The sequence below is a fragment of the Canis lupus genome, chromosome 27, assembly GCF_011100685.1.
Source record: "Canis lupus familiaris isolate Mischka breed German Shepherd chromosome 27, alternate assembly UU_Cfam_GSD_1.0, whole genome shotgun sequence".
Lineage (NCBI taxonomy): Eukaryota > Metazoa > Chordata > Mammalia > Carnivora > Canidae > Canis > Canis lupus.
Genome location: NC_049248.1, coordinates 27,351,214 through 27,368,630, shown reverse-complemented (window position 1 = coordinate 27,368,630; position 17,417 = coordinate 27,351,214).

Below are 17,417 nucleotides of genomic sequence, written 5' to 3'. Positions count from 1 at the left end.
CTTTTGATATTGAAACTGCCTTCCCTTTTGCATAGTTTCCAAATGAAGATCACCTATTTTTTTTAAATATGTTTTCATGAAGCAGGATGAGAAGTAGAGAAATTACTTCAGCATCTGTGTCCTCGTCTACTCTTAGCAAACCTTATTAACCTTTGGAATTTTGACTCTGATTTATTAATGACCCACAGTAAATAGTTGAATATGACGGAATCTAAGAAATCTTTCATGATGCTCATGAAAGCCCAACCAGGATAAGTCCAGAGTGCTTTGTATGCAGTTTCCGATATTATCTGCTTAGATGTCTGTTGCTTTGTTAGTTCATAAAATGACGCAGGATGGAGACCGTCCCTTCCCCATCTTGCACGCACAGCACCCAGCATAATGCTTGGCACACGGACACTCTTAAGTAAATATCTATTGAGCAAAACTGAAATCGGAGTAGTTAAGTTGGTTTCTTCAGGAGAATTGGATTCGAAGTAAATTTTTTGAATTGACAGTTTTCTAACTAACAGAACCAAGAATCACAGAGAATGGCTTCAGAAGCCTCCTCTATCAAATTGCTGGATAAGGGAAAGTAATGATGCATAGCTAATTTAATAATTTCAGTAACCTTCAATAATTTTCCACTACGCACAGATTGTCGAAACTTAGTGTGACATATGGGGCTTATGTGACTCTATCACCAACCCTTTTGGATAAAAAAAAAAATTCTCTCCATCTTCGCCTCAACAATGGCAACTCTGCTTAATGCACGCTTCCCTCTGGCCATATTAGACTCTTTGCTAATTTGCAAACACATCAGGATTTTGTCTATCCTACCAACTTCCATAAGGATTTTCCAAGGAAAATGCCTTACATGTGCTAGTCTTTGAAACGAATACTTTCTCCCTTTTTTACCCACATGAGCTCCTACCCATCTTGAAGACGATGCTCTGTGAAATTCTACTAAAACTCTCCCACCCCGGTTCTTTAGAAACATACCTCTACAATAACGCATATATTTATCATTTGTTTATATAACTCATCAAAGGCAGATGCTGGGTCTTATTCTTTTTTATGATCCCGGTAGGCACATGATGTGTGCCTTTTCTTATATGGTGAAACATTTTTATACAGTGGATTAATATTTGTGGGTCCAGTTTTTCAAATTAAGGTTCTCTCCCAAACTACCTCTTTCTGAAATCAGTAGACACTTGGGATTTGGAATTTAATGAAGCAATACATGGTGATGGGTAGAAGAGCACATGGCTGTTTGCAGAGCTATCGGAATCCCTGTTAAAGAAGCCACCTCACTAAGCCAATCGTGAATACTTGGCAAGTAGGTAAGACTTGCACCATAATAAGCCATCAGGACATCAGAGACTAGGTTTTTGAGGGTAAGGAGCTTAGTCATACAGGCTTGTGTGACACCAAAAATGAACATAAGATAAAACTCTTTCACAAAGTAGAGCAAGTTTATAGCATTGATTGTTTAAAACATGTGACCTTGCTCTAAAATGAGATCATGATTATAGGAATTAGTGTTTCCATGAGGAAATTCCTTTCCAACACTTCTTGGGACAGCCGTATGTTTTCCAATTCTCGGCAGAACGGGTAGAAAAATTGAGAGACTATCTCTATGGTGAAAATTCAAGCACATAGAAATGTCACTTACTTGAAGGAATCCACTAATGTCGACTCTGTAAGAGTGAAAAGTGCTGTCACATGGAGATGAAGGTCGCCATTTCTAGGAACAGGAAAGGGGTACTGTAAGAGGGAGGCAAGCTAGGTTGGGCCTGAAAATAATTATTTGCAAGTAAATGTGTTGTGTCACTTGAGTTGGAAACCCCCTCTTAGCACTGTGATAGTGGACTGTGCTCCAGCCACTCAAGATTTACCCCCGACAGTTCCTGATAATGAGCTCACTTGATTATGAATATGCCCTATCCTGGAGTGTGAGGATGAAAAATAATGGGAATGGGACACAACATTGCCAAAGAGAATGAGAAAAATTCAGGGTTCAGGCATTTGAGGAGAAAACTCTTACCCTTTCCTACCCCCCTGTAGTTTTAGCAGAGAGGTTAAGAATGGCTGCAAGACCTTTCCTGAAGAACCTGCTTCATACCACTATGGCACATTTCCCCACCATTCTACAGCTCACCTGTATTTCTTTGGCCCCTCTGCTTGTGATCCTGTTAATTCACCAGTCCGGTTTTTCAAGTTCCATGTGTTTTTTCTCCATGGACTTGCGCTGTAATAAGCATTGCTTTTATGCAGATGAACTTAGCTGGCCTCTAGTATCCTACTAACAGCAGCTAATAGGTGACATTCATTGAACACTCACTACATGCCTGACATTGGGTTTAGTGCTTTACCTGTCGTACCTTTAATGTTTACAACAATTCTATGAAATATGGACTGTTGGAAGATAAACCGAGGCATATTAAAAATTTTAAGAGTTTATGTGAGGAAATAACACTAGAATTAGGCAGCACCAAACCAGGAGTGGTTAGAAGTGCTCCACCTGCAAGAGCTACAGGGGAAGACTTTTAAAGAGAAGACGAGAGGACACCGGAAGCAAAGCAAGGAGGCTACTTGACTGACAATGGCTTAAGTGGTTGATATGGGAAAGCTCAGTTGGCTGTTTATGATAGGTTGTCCTTAGGTTTTGATTTCTCAGTGTTGAGGAAGAACAGATTAGGTTTCAGTTTGCTCAGGCAGGCTGCTAAGGAGTTAGACCCACCTCAAATGACCTCCTTGTTTAATTAATTTGACAATGCGATCTCCATTTTGCAGGTAGGGACATGAGTCCCAAGGTCACACAGTCAGTAAGCATCAGAGCCATGATCCAACCCAGGCTTATCTGATGTCACCACAGTCTCTGACCTACCACTCCATATTGTTTCCGGTCTTCCGTGCCCATTGTTTGATGATCTCATCTTTCTGCAGTAAAATCAGACATATCTTGTGTAATTCTGTTGACAATGTTTGAGAAGCATCTCAGTGTTTTGAGATGCAAAAGCATCCGTGTCAGGTTCAATTCTCATGAATGCCAGAGTCATGCCAACAAATCCACACTGGAAATTCTTCTAATTCTCTTCTCTGCTTCAAATGAACGGATCAGATCCGTTAGCAATGGAGTGGAACTTAGAGATCATCCAACCCAGCACTCCTCAAATTTTAGCTGCGTCAGAACCACCTTGAAGGCTTGTTCAAACAAGGGCCCCATTGGGTCAATGGGCCCCATTTCAGAGTTTCTGGAGCTCTGGGATGGGGCCTTAAAATTTGTACATCTATTGCATTTCAGATGCTACCGCTGATCTGGGGACCACACTTTGAACACACGTGACCTAAACCAACCTGGCTTAATTTTTAAGAGAGGAAACTGAGGCCTGGGGAGCCGAAGCAGCTCTTCCAAAGACACTTGACTACGAAGCAGACGCAGAATAGAATCTAAATTCTTTCCCCCTCATTATGCAGCCTCTGAAAATAACGGACAATAAAAATAGCATTGCCTGCAGGAAGTAAGCTCACACACTGCCAGTGGAAGTATGAATTGGCACAAAGCTTATTGAAGGCAATTAGGCACAATACATTAGGCATTTTTAAATGTGCACACATTTTGACCCCATCATATCATTTTTAGCAAACTAGCCTTTAAAAAACCAGAGATGGGTAGATATTTTTGCACAAAGAAATATAGATCTTTAAAGAAATATAACATCTTTAATATATAATTTAATATAATATCTAATTTAGTATCTTTAATACCTAAAATCTAACATCTTTACATAAGTAAATACCTTGTTTGATAAACATATTATATATGCAGTACATTTGTTGGGGAAGGTGGGGACTAAGGTTGGCACTAAGCTTTGTCCCCTTCAGAGGCTCACAGTAATAAGCATACAGATTATGTCTGGGACATTCAGTGTCACACTCTCCTGCCTTTGTCTACATTTGCTTTGGTCAGGGCTAAGGGCTGCCACTCTGCTATCACCATCTTGCCGAGTGTTCAAGCAATCCTCTTTTCCAGGGACTTCGACTGCCCTTGGCTATTAGACAAGAACAAGGAGAAGGACAAATAGGCATTCATTCCACCTGCAGGGGGCACTGGCAGTGGAGCACATGCTTCAGTGTCTTGTCTCAGTCTCATGTGTCGTGGTCCTTGCCCCTCATCTTCTTCATGAGCACTTGGGCAATTTGTTTAGCATACTCTCTAGAGATTGAAAACAAATAAAAAACCTTGTCCTGCAGATATCACCTTCATTGTCTTATACTTGGAATAGCATCGACTAGAATTAATTAAAGCATCTGTAGCCCTTGTTTTATGTGTCTCAAGTGGGTGACTAAGTCTAGTTGTTTAGGGTGAGGGCTGGAGGATTTCAGGGAAGGCGATCGTAGAAGGGAAATGAGGAAAGGAGTGGATCTTGAGGCCCAGTAAAGAAATATGATGAGCACAGAAAGGAGGAAAGTATTCTAATGAACACTTCAAAATAAATTATACTGCCAAACAAGTAATGTGTATACACAATCAAGAATTTAAATAGCATTAAAGAGTCATACTAAAGGACAAAGTTTATCACAACTCCATGCTCTCAAATCTTCCCCCACATGTGAGTTGTTCAATCTCTTCATTTTGTCACTTCCAGGGCCAGGTTTAGGTTTTGTGGAGCCCTAAAATGTATTACCCTGTGAGACTCTTTCAAAGGAAAATTATTCATCTGACAGTTTGTATACATTTCTAGGCTCCAACAGGAGCCTGGATGAGTAAGGAGCCCCAAAGCTTCATTAATTTCCTGCTTAATGTCTTCTTGGCAATCCCTGTGACTCCAAATAGCCTGTCCACACTTTGAAAGATGCAGGACTTAGCTCATCCAAGATAGCCTGGACCTCCATTTCTCCTCTATGTCTACTGATATTTGCCAGTTACAGTTTTAGTTCTTTGTTTTTTTTTAATCTCTAGATAACATGCTAGAGTCTCTATCTCTACTTCTTCAGGAAGGTTACATATGAGATTAGAAAATGAATTTCCCTACACTTCTCTCTCTCTGTCCCACCTCTGCTACCTCTGAATTTCTGTCAGCCTTACCAGTACTCCAAAAATATCAAACTTGACAAAACCTATCTTTGCTTAGTTTCTACAGTGACGTCTTCTGCACTGTCAATAACATGATTTTAAAGACTGAAAACATCTAAGCAACACTGATGATGTGATCGTGCAAGGCTAAGTGAGTGCAGAGATATACGGTATGGTTGGAAGTGGGAGGAGGGAATGTAATTCAATGACATGAAATCTGGGCTTTTACAGGAACCTCTCTCAAATGTTAAGTTCAAATAAACTCTGTTACTGTGCTCCATTAATTGCTCAAAATTTTTGTACTTTTGAGTTTCCTGTATATTTACCCCTTAACTTTCTTGTACAGATTTTTTTTCTTAATGTTTCTAATGGTCTTCCTTTTTCTTTCCTTTTTCTTCCCTCCTTACAGTTCTCAGGATAATAATCTGTTTCTAATAATCACTAAGTGCACCCAACTTTTCCAAGTTGTTGTCTGTTGTAATAAATTTTCTTTCTTCTCAAAGACATTCTGCTGAGAACTCTGGCTTCCTGTTTGGGTTTTGAATGATTGCTTTCCTGGCCTGCCACACAGAATCATCCTAAGAACTCTTTTCGTGTTATTTCTTTGCTAGAGCAGCTAGATCTTGACTGACACTCAGGCCTTTCTTTTTCTTGGATCCCTTTTTGGTTTTGCAGTAGCACATCCTGAAGGAACTTTTTATAGAGAGAAAGGAGGAACATTTGCTCAGGACTTGCATGTCTCGATATGTCATTACTCTGTCTTCAGATTTGATTGATAATTTAACTCAGTATAGAAATCTAAGTTTAACAGAATTTTCACTCAGAACTGTGAAGGCATTGCATCACCAGTTCTAACAGCCAACATTTCCGGAAAAAAAAATGGGATGCAAATCAGATTCTTATTCCTTTCCATATTGCCTGCTTTGTTTTGTCCCTACTCTATAGATCCTTTTAGTAATAATGTCTTTTAATGATCGGTGTATAAAGACTTCAGCAGTTTATGTAGAAAGATGGGTATCTTTTTACTTCACTTCAGTTTGGTATTCTATACTATCTTCCAATAAAAAAATGAATATATATCTTCAGCTTAGGAGAGTTTCCTTCAAAAATTAAAAAAAAAAATCCTCCTTCTCTGTTCCGTGATTCTGGAATTTCTCCTAGATGTTTAATCTTCTGAATTAATCCTGTATGTCTCTGAACGCTCATATTACATTTTCTTTTCTTGTTTTTTTTTTTTTTTTTTTGTTAGTTTGTTTGTTTTTGGTTTTGAAATCTGGATGACATCCATGAGTTTCTTTTTCGGAGTCTATTGAAAAATTTGGCCATTGTAATTTTAAATTCAAATAAGCCTTTCTTGTCCTTGGTTTTAATACATTTCCCAATTTATTAAAAACTTATCTTCTGTTTTCTGAATTACTTCTCTTTCTTTAGGGTTAATTGTGTGTTTCTTCTCAGTTCTTGTCTGTGTTCCATTGGCTTTCCTCAACTCTCTTGGTTGTCCATTTATGTTTGGAATAAAGGAATTAGACTGATTTATGGTAGATTTCCTCACTGAAGATAGTCTGTTTTCTCTGCAAACCTCCCTACCAGGTGGAGGGTTGCTCTTGAGCTGTGTACACAAGTCAGAGTAAGTCTCTTGTCACCAGGTGTGGGGGTAGGTAACCAGTTGAGTGGCCACTACTAGCCAAAATGAGGAAAGATTTGCTATGGAACATGTACAGCCACACCTAAAGCCTGCTTATTTCCAGGCAGCTTGTTTAACTTCTTCAGAGCATGTCTTTGGTTTTGGCCCATGGAAAACTGCTGCTGAGAGTTGTTTGTACATGCACAGGTTGGGGAATAGAATGGAAGGTGAATAGGCAGGTGGATAGGGTGTTCCACAGCAGGCCTGCTTTGAATACCCAGATGTACGCCCCACATTATACACTTTATACCCCTGCTTTTTTACTAATACTGTGCTTGGAACTTGTTCGGATTTCAACTAGGAAACTGTGTTTCACTTTTACCAATTTCTTCCTTTGTGTGGTGACTGTGGCTTTTCCACAATCCACCTGCCTTCTGTATTTCAGAAATTCATCAGCACATCCTGTCTGCTGATGATCCTTACCATTTGCTCCCAAACTGTAATGGACTTACTTTATTCTGTATTTCCTTAGTGTCATTCTCTACTATTTTGTACTTTTTACATGTTGTTTCAACAATGTGTAGAGAAGTCATGAAGTAAAATCTGCCTTCAAAAGCCCTATTTGTCTATTAAAGCTTTAACCTTGAAAAACAGAACTTTCCTCTAAAAAGATTTAGGTCTATGTATCCACACACATATACACAGGTAAAAGACTAGCATAAAATGGTTTCATGAGGTAGGAGAAAGGGGAACCTCTATAGATGTTCAGTAAATACTTGATTGATTTAAAAAGCTTGTCCAATAGAACACAATAGTCTTGTAATATTATATGAAAAGAGTAATGTGGAAAGTTGTGTAGTAGACACTAATTATTAAGGCATTTGGTGAAAACAAAGGATAATGATTTTTTTTAATAGAGCTGGTTAATGATTTCAACGACAGCAGGATATTCCAGATGATGCGTTAAAACACAGCAATGTGCTCCTGATATTTAAAATGGAACAGCTATTAACCATTTTCTCAGTTCTGCCGATACACATGGTCATGAAAAATTGTGCAAGGTTTATTGCAAATATATCTTGTAAGTGAAGTTACATGAAGCAATAAAACGTAGCAGTCCTTGCTTTACTAGGCCACTCTGGACTTTACCAAAACCCTCTTTTTCTTACACAGCAGCCATTAAGGGGGCAGCCATAACTTTGTGTAATGTAATTAAATGGTAAAGGACTTTTAACATTCTTTATAGGCTTATGAAATATTATTCCCCTGGATCTTTGAAATCTGAAAGTAGCAGCACATTGGCAACTCACAATATTGAAGATTCTTTTAATTAGTCACTTGGCTTTAGAGAGAAACAGAGAAAAACAGAGAGAAACATTAAGAAAAATGTTAAGCAATCAAAACTCTTTGCATTATTTCACTAAGTGCTGTGAGGATTGGTTACTTTGGACAAGCCACGGTAGATAGGGTTGGAAATTTTCACTTCTGTGACCACTTGTGAATCTTCCAAGGTCTTCTTGATATTCTGGGTTCGGATCCTATGTCTTTATCTTGTGTAATCATAAACAGTAATAGCTGGGAAGACCATCTACTCCTGCCCTGTACTCTTCTTTTCTTTTTGGAAATTTGCAGAATACAGAGTACAAAGAATTGAATGGTAGACATTTATCCTTACCAATGGCAACTAAACACTACTAACTTTTTGCTTTGTTTGCTTTCAGCTTTTTTCCTATGAATATATGTTAAAAGACACTACACTACTGTATGATTACACCATCTTCTTAAAAGAAAAAAAATTAAAAACTTACAAATGAAAATAAGAGTACTCTTTAATTTGTATCTCTTTTGCAAAATAGTCTCCATTTCTAAGAGATAATCAGTATTATAAATTGGTATCTAGCCTTTAAGACTTTTTTGAAAAATTCTTTTACATATTTGCATAGAGTAACTATGGCATCACTTTGTATATATTCTAAAATTACATATAAATCATATCAGGTTGTTTATTTGTGATATAATTTGTTTTACTTACTAAATAGTATGCTTTTGAGATCTGTACTTATTGCTACATGCAGCTATAATTCATGTGTTTAAATGGCTGTATTATAGCCCAACATTAAATTCCATTTTATTTTGATGGATATAGATATTGATGATATCAGATTTCCTTGGGTTAGTACATCTGCTATAGCCTTATCCATCCTTTATTTGCCTTTTAGTGTCATTTCACCTTAACTGGGTCTCTGGTCAATATCTTAGAACTAGATTTTTTAAATGATTTTTTTTAATTTATTTGACAGAGAGAGAGAGAGCAAGAGAGGATGAGTGGGGTGGGGACAGGGAGAGCTGTGGGGAGGGGCAGAGGCAGAGGGAGAAGCAGACAAGCAGAGAGCCTGGCTTGGGGCTCTATCCCAGAACCTTGGGATCATGACCTTAGCTGAAGGCAGACAGTTAACTGACTGAGCCACCCAGGCACCGCAGAGGTAGATTGCTTTTTTTTTTTTTTTTTTATTGGTGTTCAATTTACTAACATACAGAATAACACCCAGTGCCCGTCACCCATTCACTCCCACCCCCCGCCCTCCTCCCCTTCTACCACCCCTAGTTCGTTTCCCAGAGTTAGGAATCTTTATGTTTTGTCTCCCTTTCTGATATTTCCTACCCATTTCTTCTCCCTTCCCTTCTATTCCCTTTCACTATTATTTATATTCCCCAAATGAATGAGAACATATAATGTTTGTCCTTCTCCGACTGACTTACTTCACTCAGCATAATACCCTCCAGTTCCATCCACGTTGAAGCAAATGGTGGGTATTTGTCATTTCTAATAGCTGAGTAATATTCCATTGTATACATAAACCACATCTTCTTTATCCATTCTGTGGAAGGAGCCTCGGTGTCCAACGAAAGATTGCTTTTTAAATCTATAAAGAGTGTCCCTCTATAACTAGACAAACTTACTCCATTTGCATTTATTCATAAAAAATTTTAACCCTTATTTATTCCACCTGATTTTTTTTCTCATTGACCATGGTTTCTCTGTTTTTTTTTTTTCTACTTTTAATCCTCCTCTTCTCCTCTCTTCCAATAATCATACTTTCTTGAATCTATGTTTCCACTTACTGAATTTGAAGTTATAATTCTATTTCCTATTTTTTAGTGATTACATTTATTTATTTATTTATTTATTTATTTATTTATTTATTTATGATTTTATATATTTATTCATGAGAGACACAGAGAGATAGAGAGTAGCGACACAGGCAGAGGGAGAAGCAGACTCCATGCAGGGAGCCCGATGTGGGACTCGATCCCGGGACTCCAGCATCATGCCCTGGGCTGAAGGCAGGCACTAAACCGCTGAGCCACCCACGTGTCCCTAGTGATTACTTTTAAGGGTGTAACATGTATTATAGCTCACGTTTTCTTAGCAAAGTCTCATGCTTACCACTACCCCAAACTTCCTCCACTTTTAGGTCTGCTTTTAGTTTCCTCCACACTGCTTTTCTCCATCTGCTTTGTTGTTTTTTGAAATGTTAATTTATCTTTTATCAAAAACACAAAGTAGGGGTGCCTGGCTGGCTCAGTCTATAGAGCCTGGGACTCTTGATCTGGTTATCAGTTTGAGCCCCATGTCGGGTATAGAGATTACTTAAAAAATAAAATATTTTTTTAAAAATCATAAAGTAAATATTGGGACTATTGCTGTCTTATTATTTTTCATGGTCAGTGTTTATTTCCTCCTGCTGCTTTATGACCTAGGCTAAGGCATAGCTTGTGTTTTCCCATTGTGCATGTCTATGCAGGACCAAGGCACCACTACCTTCTTGCTGGCCCTGCTGGTGACCAGGTTTACTGGCTAAAACTGAACTGTGGAAACAAATATTTCCATTCTGGAATAGGAGGGTTGGAATAGGAGGATATATTTAGCTTCATGCCTAAGATCCATTTGACAAACTTTATTTCACCAGAGAATTCCATGATGGGGATTATGCAGTGCTAACCTGGATTAATAATATTAGTATTGGTTTGTTTGTTTAATTGATGGTGGATGAATGAATGAGGTGCAGATATTCCATTAAAATATGATTACACAAAGAATTATTACCCGAATTAAACAGAAAACAGTGGATGATCACAGGAACTGGAGTGATAGGGATCTCATTTTCTCAGGGAGGTCACAGATGTCTTCTTAGTGAGGTATATTTTGATTGGCCCTTGAGGGATGATGGTGCATAAGCCAGGCCATGCATTGCTGGTTGGGGGAACAGCGAGTGCAAGGTCATGGAGATAGGAAAGAGCAGGGTCGATCCTAAAAATGGCTCAAAGCTCTACATGATTGGAGAGAAGGACAGGGGAGAGGAATGGTAAGAAAGAGATGGAAGAAGTGAGGACGGTGGGCTGGGGTCAGGTGCTGACTGTCCTGCGTGCCACAGAAAAAGTCTGGGTGTTACACGTGACCATGGCTGGTGACAACCCAGCACATCATCTCACTTCCTTCCTCAACCCTGGCAACACTGAGTTAGTCATTCTACTTTTCCCACTCAGACTAGGCATGGCCTTAGAAACCTTTTCCACATGACGCTCCCAGGGAATGGTTTCCAGTGAAAAAGAGTTGGCATGTCTATTTGTCACCTCTGCTATTACCAGTAGGAAACCTCTGAAATAATTCATCCTTATTTTAGAAAAACAGCTTCACTGAAGGGATGGTCATAAAAGATGGAGCAGGAAGTGGTTGCAGACCAGAGATGGTGAAGGTTCGAAATCAGATATGGCAACGGATATAGAGTAAAAGAAATATGTTGGAGAAGAAAGTTATCAGGGGGGCTTCATCCCGATTTGGCACTAAGAGGAGGAGAGAAAAAGTTGGAAACTAAGAGCAAATGCAAGGACAGCTTCAGGCTTTCTGACTTGGATAGCTGGGCAGGGGAGGTAGGGGGGGGTGGGGGGGGCGAGTACCTGGGTCCACATCCTCCTGGACCATCTTGATTTGTGCTCCAGCTGTGGTGAACAGTTCCGGTCATGCTGTCAGCATCCTATATCAAGTACCTGCTAAAAGCCTTTGCTTTCCTGCCTTGTGGTTTTGGAAATTCCTAGCACGGAGATAGCCCAGAAATGTGGGAGAATTTATGACTTCGGGGTGGAGAGTAATATCAACCCAAGAAAGAATGCACATTAGTGGATAAATGTCCCAGCCTTCTGCTCTTTGGAGGGACAAATCTGAAGCACATGCCGTGCGGTTCCTGAGGAGCCCCTGTGGGACTGAGGCTCTCATCTGCCAATGGTAGCAATCAGATCAATCAAATGTCCTTCATTGGCCTCTCCTCCTTTCTTGGCTTATCTCAACTCCACACTCCCCCTTGTGGGATGACCCCTCAAATCAGCCACCTGCACCTTAGTCCTTGTTTCATCAAAAAGGCAGTGATGAAAATGTCCTTATTTGGAAGGGATGGAGACTAGAACAGAAGGCTAGGAGTGGAGGTTATGGATGGCAAAATAAAGCAGTTAATTCAGAAAGTGTTAAATGTGAGGTTCCTGTGATGACTCCAAATGTTAAGGAACAGAGCATGGCATGTAGCAGGCCCTCAGCACAGGCAGGCCTCTTCTACTGTACTTTGCTTTTTTGCCCTCCACAGGTATTGTGTCGTTTACAAATTGGAGGTGTGTAGCCATCCTGCATCCAGTGAGTCTATGGGTTCCATTTTTCCAACAGCATGTACTCACTTCATGTCTCTGTGTCACATTTTAGTGATTCCCACAGTATTTCAAACTTTTAAAATCTTTATTATATTTGTTATGGTATCTGTGATCGGTGATTATTGATGTTTCTATTTTAATTGTTTTGGGACCCTGTGAATTGTGTTCATATAAGACGGCAAACTGAATCCATAAATGTGTGTGTCCTGACAGCTTCACCATCTACCTGTTCCCCTTTCTCTCTCCCACTCCTCGGCCTCCCTGTTTCCTGAGACACAACAATATTGAAATCAGCCCAGTTAATAACCCTATAATGGCCTCTAAATGTTCAAGTAAAAGGAAGAGTTGCATGTCTTTCATTTTATTTTAGTTTTAAAGATTTATTTTAGGGGAGGGAAGGGGCAGAGGGAGAGAATCTCCAGCAGAGCCCCCACTGAGCTCAGAGCCTGACTCGCGGCTTGATCTAACCACTCAGAGATCACGACCTGAGCCAAAATCAAGAGTGGGACACTTCATAGACTGAGCCACCCAGGTGCCCTACATGTCTCTTATTTTAAAATCAAAAGCTAGAAGTGATCAAACATAGTGAGGCAGGCGTGTTGAAAGCTGAGATAGGCTGAAAGCTAGGCCTCTTGCAGCAAATGATTAGCTAAGCTGTGAATGCAAAGAGAAAGTTCTTGAAGAAAATTAAAAGTGCTACTCCAGTGAATACATCAATGATAAGAAAGTGAAACAGCTTTGCTGCTAATATAGAAAAAGTTTGAGTGGTCTGGATAGAAGACCAAACTGGCCACAACATTCCCTTAACCAGAGCTTAATCCAGAGCAAGATTCTAACTCTCTTAAATTCTGTGAAGGCTGAGAGAAGTGAGGAAGCTGCAGAAGAAAAGTGTGAAGCTAGCAGACATTGGTTCATGAGGCTTAAGGAGACAATTTGTCCCCATAACATAAAGTATAAGGAGGAGCAGCAGGTGCTGATGCAGAAGCTGAGGCCAGTTATCCAGATGATCTAGCCGAGATCATTAATGAAGGTGGCTACACTAAACAGATTTTCACTGTAGACAAAACAGCCTTCTATTACAAAAAGATGCCACCTAGGACTTTTATAGTTAGAGAGGAGAAGTCCCTGCCTGGCTTCAGACCTGCAAAGCACAGGCTGGCTCTCTTGTTAGCGGCTTAAATCAGGTGGTGACTTAAAGTTGAAGCCGATGTTCGCGTTACCATTTACCATTCTGAAAATTATGGGGCCTTAAGAATTGTGTTAAATCTACTCTGTTTGTATTCTATTAGTTGAACAACAAGCCTAAATGATAGCATATCTGTTTATAATACAGTTTACTGAATGTTTTGAGCCCACTGTTGAGACCTACTGCTCAGAATAAAAGGTATCTTTCAAAATATTACTGCTCATGGACAATGTACCCGGTTACCGGAATTCTGATAGAGATGCACAATGAGATTCATTTTGTTTTCATTCTGTGGCCTGTGGATCAGGGAGCAAATTTCATCTTTCAAGTTGTGCTATTGAAGAAATACATTGCATAAGGCTATAACTATTACAGATAGTGATTGCTCTGATGGATCAAAGTCCATTGAAAACATTCTGGAAAGGATTCGCCATTCTAGATGTCATTAAAACTACTCATGATTCATGGAAAGAGGTCAAAATATCAGTACTAACAGGAGTTTGGAAGAAGTCGATTCCCACCGTCACAGATAATTGTAATGTGTTCAAGATTTCAGCAGAGGAAGGAACTGCAGATGTGGTGGGAAGAGCAGAGAACTAGAATTAGAAGCGGAGCATGAAGCTAGGACTGAATTGCTGCCATCCCATGACAAATGGATGAGGAGATGCTTCTTATGGATGAGGAAAGAAAGCGGTGAACTTGCTTGTGATGAACCCACTCCTGGTAAAGATGCTATGAAGATTGTTGAAATGACAAGGAAGGTTTTATTTTTTTTTATTCTTTTATTTTTATTTTTATTTTTTTTGACAAGGAAGGTTTTAGATTATTATATCAATTCAGCTGATAAAGCAGCGGCAGGGTTTGAGAGGATTGACTCCAATTCTGAAAGAAGTTCTCCTGGGGGTAAAATGTTATCTAACAGCATCACATACTACAAAGAAACTATTTATGAAAGGAAGAGTCATTCAACGTGGCAAGCCACGCTGCTGTCTTATTTTAAGAAATTGGCATAGACACCCCAGCCTTCAGCAATCACCACCGGCATCAGTCAGCAGCCATTAGCACAGAGGCAAGACCCTACACAGGCAAAAAGATTAGGACTTGCTGAAAGCTCAGAGGATGATTAGCATTTTCTAGCAATAATGTATTTTTTAATTAAGGTATGTACATATTTTTAGGCATGATGCTATTGCACACTTCATAGACTACAACATAGGATACAGATAACTTTTACGTGTCCTGGGAAAACAAAAAAAAATCATTTGACCAGTTTTATTTCAATATATCTTTATTGTGGTGGTCTGGCACCAAACCCACAATATTTCCAAGGTATGCCTGTAATGAGATGGACAGAGAGCATTTAAAATCCTTGAGTAGATGAAATCTTACGTTTAAGGCTAATTCAACCTGAAAAGAGACCAAAGGCATGAACTAATGCTTCAAGAGATGTTTATGGAGCCTGGTGCTCTGTTTGCTTTTTATACACTAATTGGCAAATTTATTGGGTTGCCAAGATGGCAAGTTTATGGATTAAAAAATATATATAATTTACTAGTAAATGTCATCTGTGTTGTATTTGAGTGGCTCTTTTTCTTCTTTGAAGAAAGTTAAACTTAAGAAGAAAGTAAAAATTACAGGAAATAATTTGCAAATGGATGGCATTTGTGAAGACTTTTGAAAGACCAGTGGAGCGGAGGTTGGGACCTCCTTCCCTCCTCCCTGTTCAATGACTATCATTGTCTCACTGGGGCGAATAGTTTCTGTATTTTGCTGAGCTGATGTGAGGTGCAGCTTATGAGTTAGCGCCTTTGTTCAGAAAGCTGTGCTGTACAATACGCCAGCTATAGTCACATGTGGCTCCTAAGGACTGGAAATGTGGCTAGCGCAACCGAGAAATGCTTTGACTTCTTTTATTGTAATTAATTTAAATAAAGAAGCTTAAACAATGTAAAATATCTTTCCATGAAACACAAGTTTGTTTCAATAGGAAGGACTACATCACACTTTTTGGAAAAATTTACCATTTGAATGGACATTTCTAAGTCCTAGTGTGATAATAGAAGTGCCTCATGAATACTTTTAAAAAGCTTTGTTGGGGAACAGTTGAGATACAGAACACCTATTTAATATACACAATCTGATAAGTTCGGACACATGCATAAAACCAGGAAAACATCACCACGGGATCAGGATAATAGACACATCCATCACCTCCATAAGTTTCCTTGTACCTGCTCTTTTGTGTGTATGGTAAAAACACTTAACACAAGATCTACCCACTTACAAAGGTTTTTTTTTTTTTTTTTTCCCCTTGAGATTTAATTTATTTGAGAGAGTGAGAGCAGGAATGGTGGGGAGGGGCACAGGGAGATGCAGAAGCAGACTCTCTGCTGAGCAGGGAGTCAGATACAGGGCTCGATCCTAGGACTCCGGGATCGTGACCTGAGCCAAAGGCAGATGCTTAGCCGACTGACCCACCAGGTGCCTTAAAAAGTTTTAAGTGCAGTATACAGTGTCGTTTACTACCCCATATGCCATACAGCAGATCTGTAGAACTAATTCATTTTGTAATTTTATGTAGTATTTTGGAATGAGCATATTTTAGGTGTTGTTGGGTTAAACAAAATTTATTATTTAATTTAAAGTTATTTCATTTTTTTTTCTTTTCGCATTTTTTCATGTGACTATTAGAACATAAAACTAGATATGTGGCTAATATTATACTTCTATTGACAGGGCTGGTATAAAATGTCCTGAAAGTATAAGCCACAAGATCTCCAGTTAATGGAGGCCTCTTCTGGGCATAAGGATTAAGGCTGAGGCACCCCGCTCAGCAGCTTTTCTTTGGCTGTAAGCGTCTCATGTGTCTACTACACTGATATCTCTTACCACATTGGGGGCTGAGAATAAAAGGCACAAATCCTATAACAAAAGAAACGTTCTCCGGAGTTTTGTTTTGCTTCGATTTCTGACCCAGACTTGGCTCTTTAGTGTATTTGTCAGTTTGTTTGTTTTATTGAGGCCTAAAGCATTGGATTTTCTTTCAAAATGGCAGGAAGAGGGTAAGGGTGGGACCTGAGGAGGAAACCAAACCAAACCCAACCCAACCCAACCCCTTGGCCCTGTTGAGAAGTGAGTGAGGGTGTGGCTGGGACTGAACTGGCACCCACTCCTGGAGCCCAGAGACAAGGAATCAGGTAGAAGACAGCCTGGGGCTGGAGGGTTAGAGAATTGGCGAGGGGAAAATGCTCAGCCAGAGAAGCAAATGTGGTTCCCAACAACAGGGTCCCAAGACAGGAGAGGAGGCCAAAAGCAGCAGGGGCCAGGGAATCATGACAGACGCAGGGACAAATCACCACAGTGAAAGTCTCACAAATGAGCTGCTAGAGAAATGCAAGGGTGAGGGGCAAGCCAGATGGAGGGCAGGTGCACGGGGACAGGTGGACTCAGAGGTGTCCTTCCAGGGTCCAGGTCACTCGGGCCAGGTGAGAGGACTTCACTACATGCCCCTTGTCTGGAATACTCCTGTTGCCCCACTGCTGACAAATGGGTTTACTTCCCCAGCCCTAGCCTTCAAAGCAAGCTCTGCTGGGCCCTCTTCAAACTGGTTGGTTTTGTTGACTTTTTTTGGCTCCGCCTCATAGATCACACAAAGGTGCAGCTTCATTGACACTGTGTCCTCCTCCTCGCCTGGAATGGCCTTAGTCCCCTCTCTATTGCCAGCACCTCGCCAAGTCATAAGCTACCAACAAGGAGCTGGAGTGGTGGGCGGGCAGTGGATGTGGAGTTGGAATTAGCAAACCATGTCACTCAAGGATATGTCATTCCTGGTACATCTTTTAGAAGTTCCC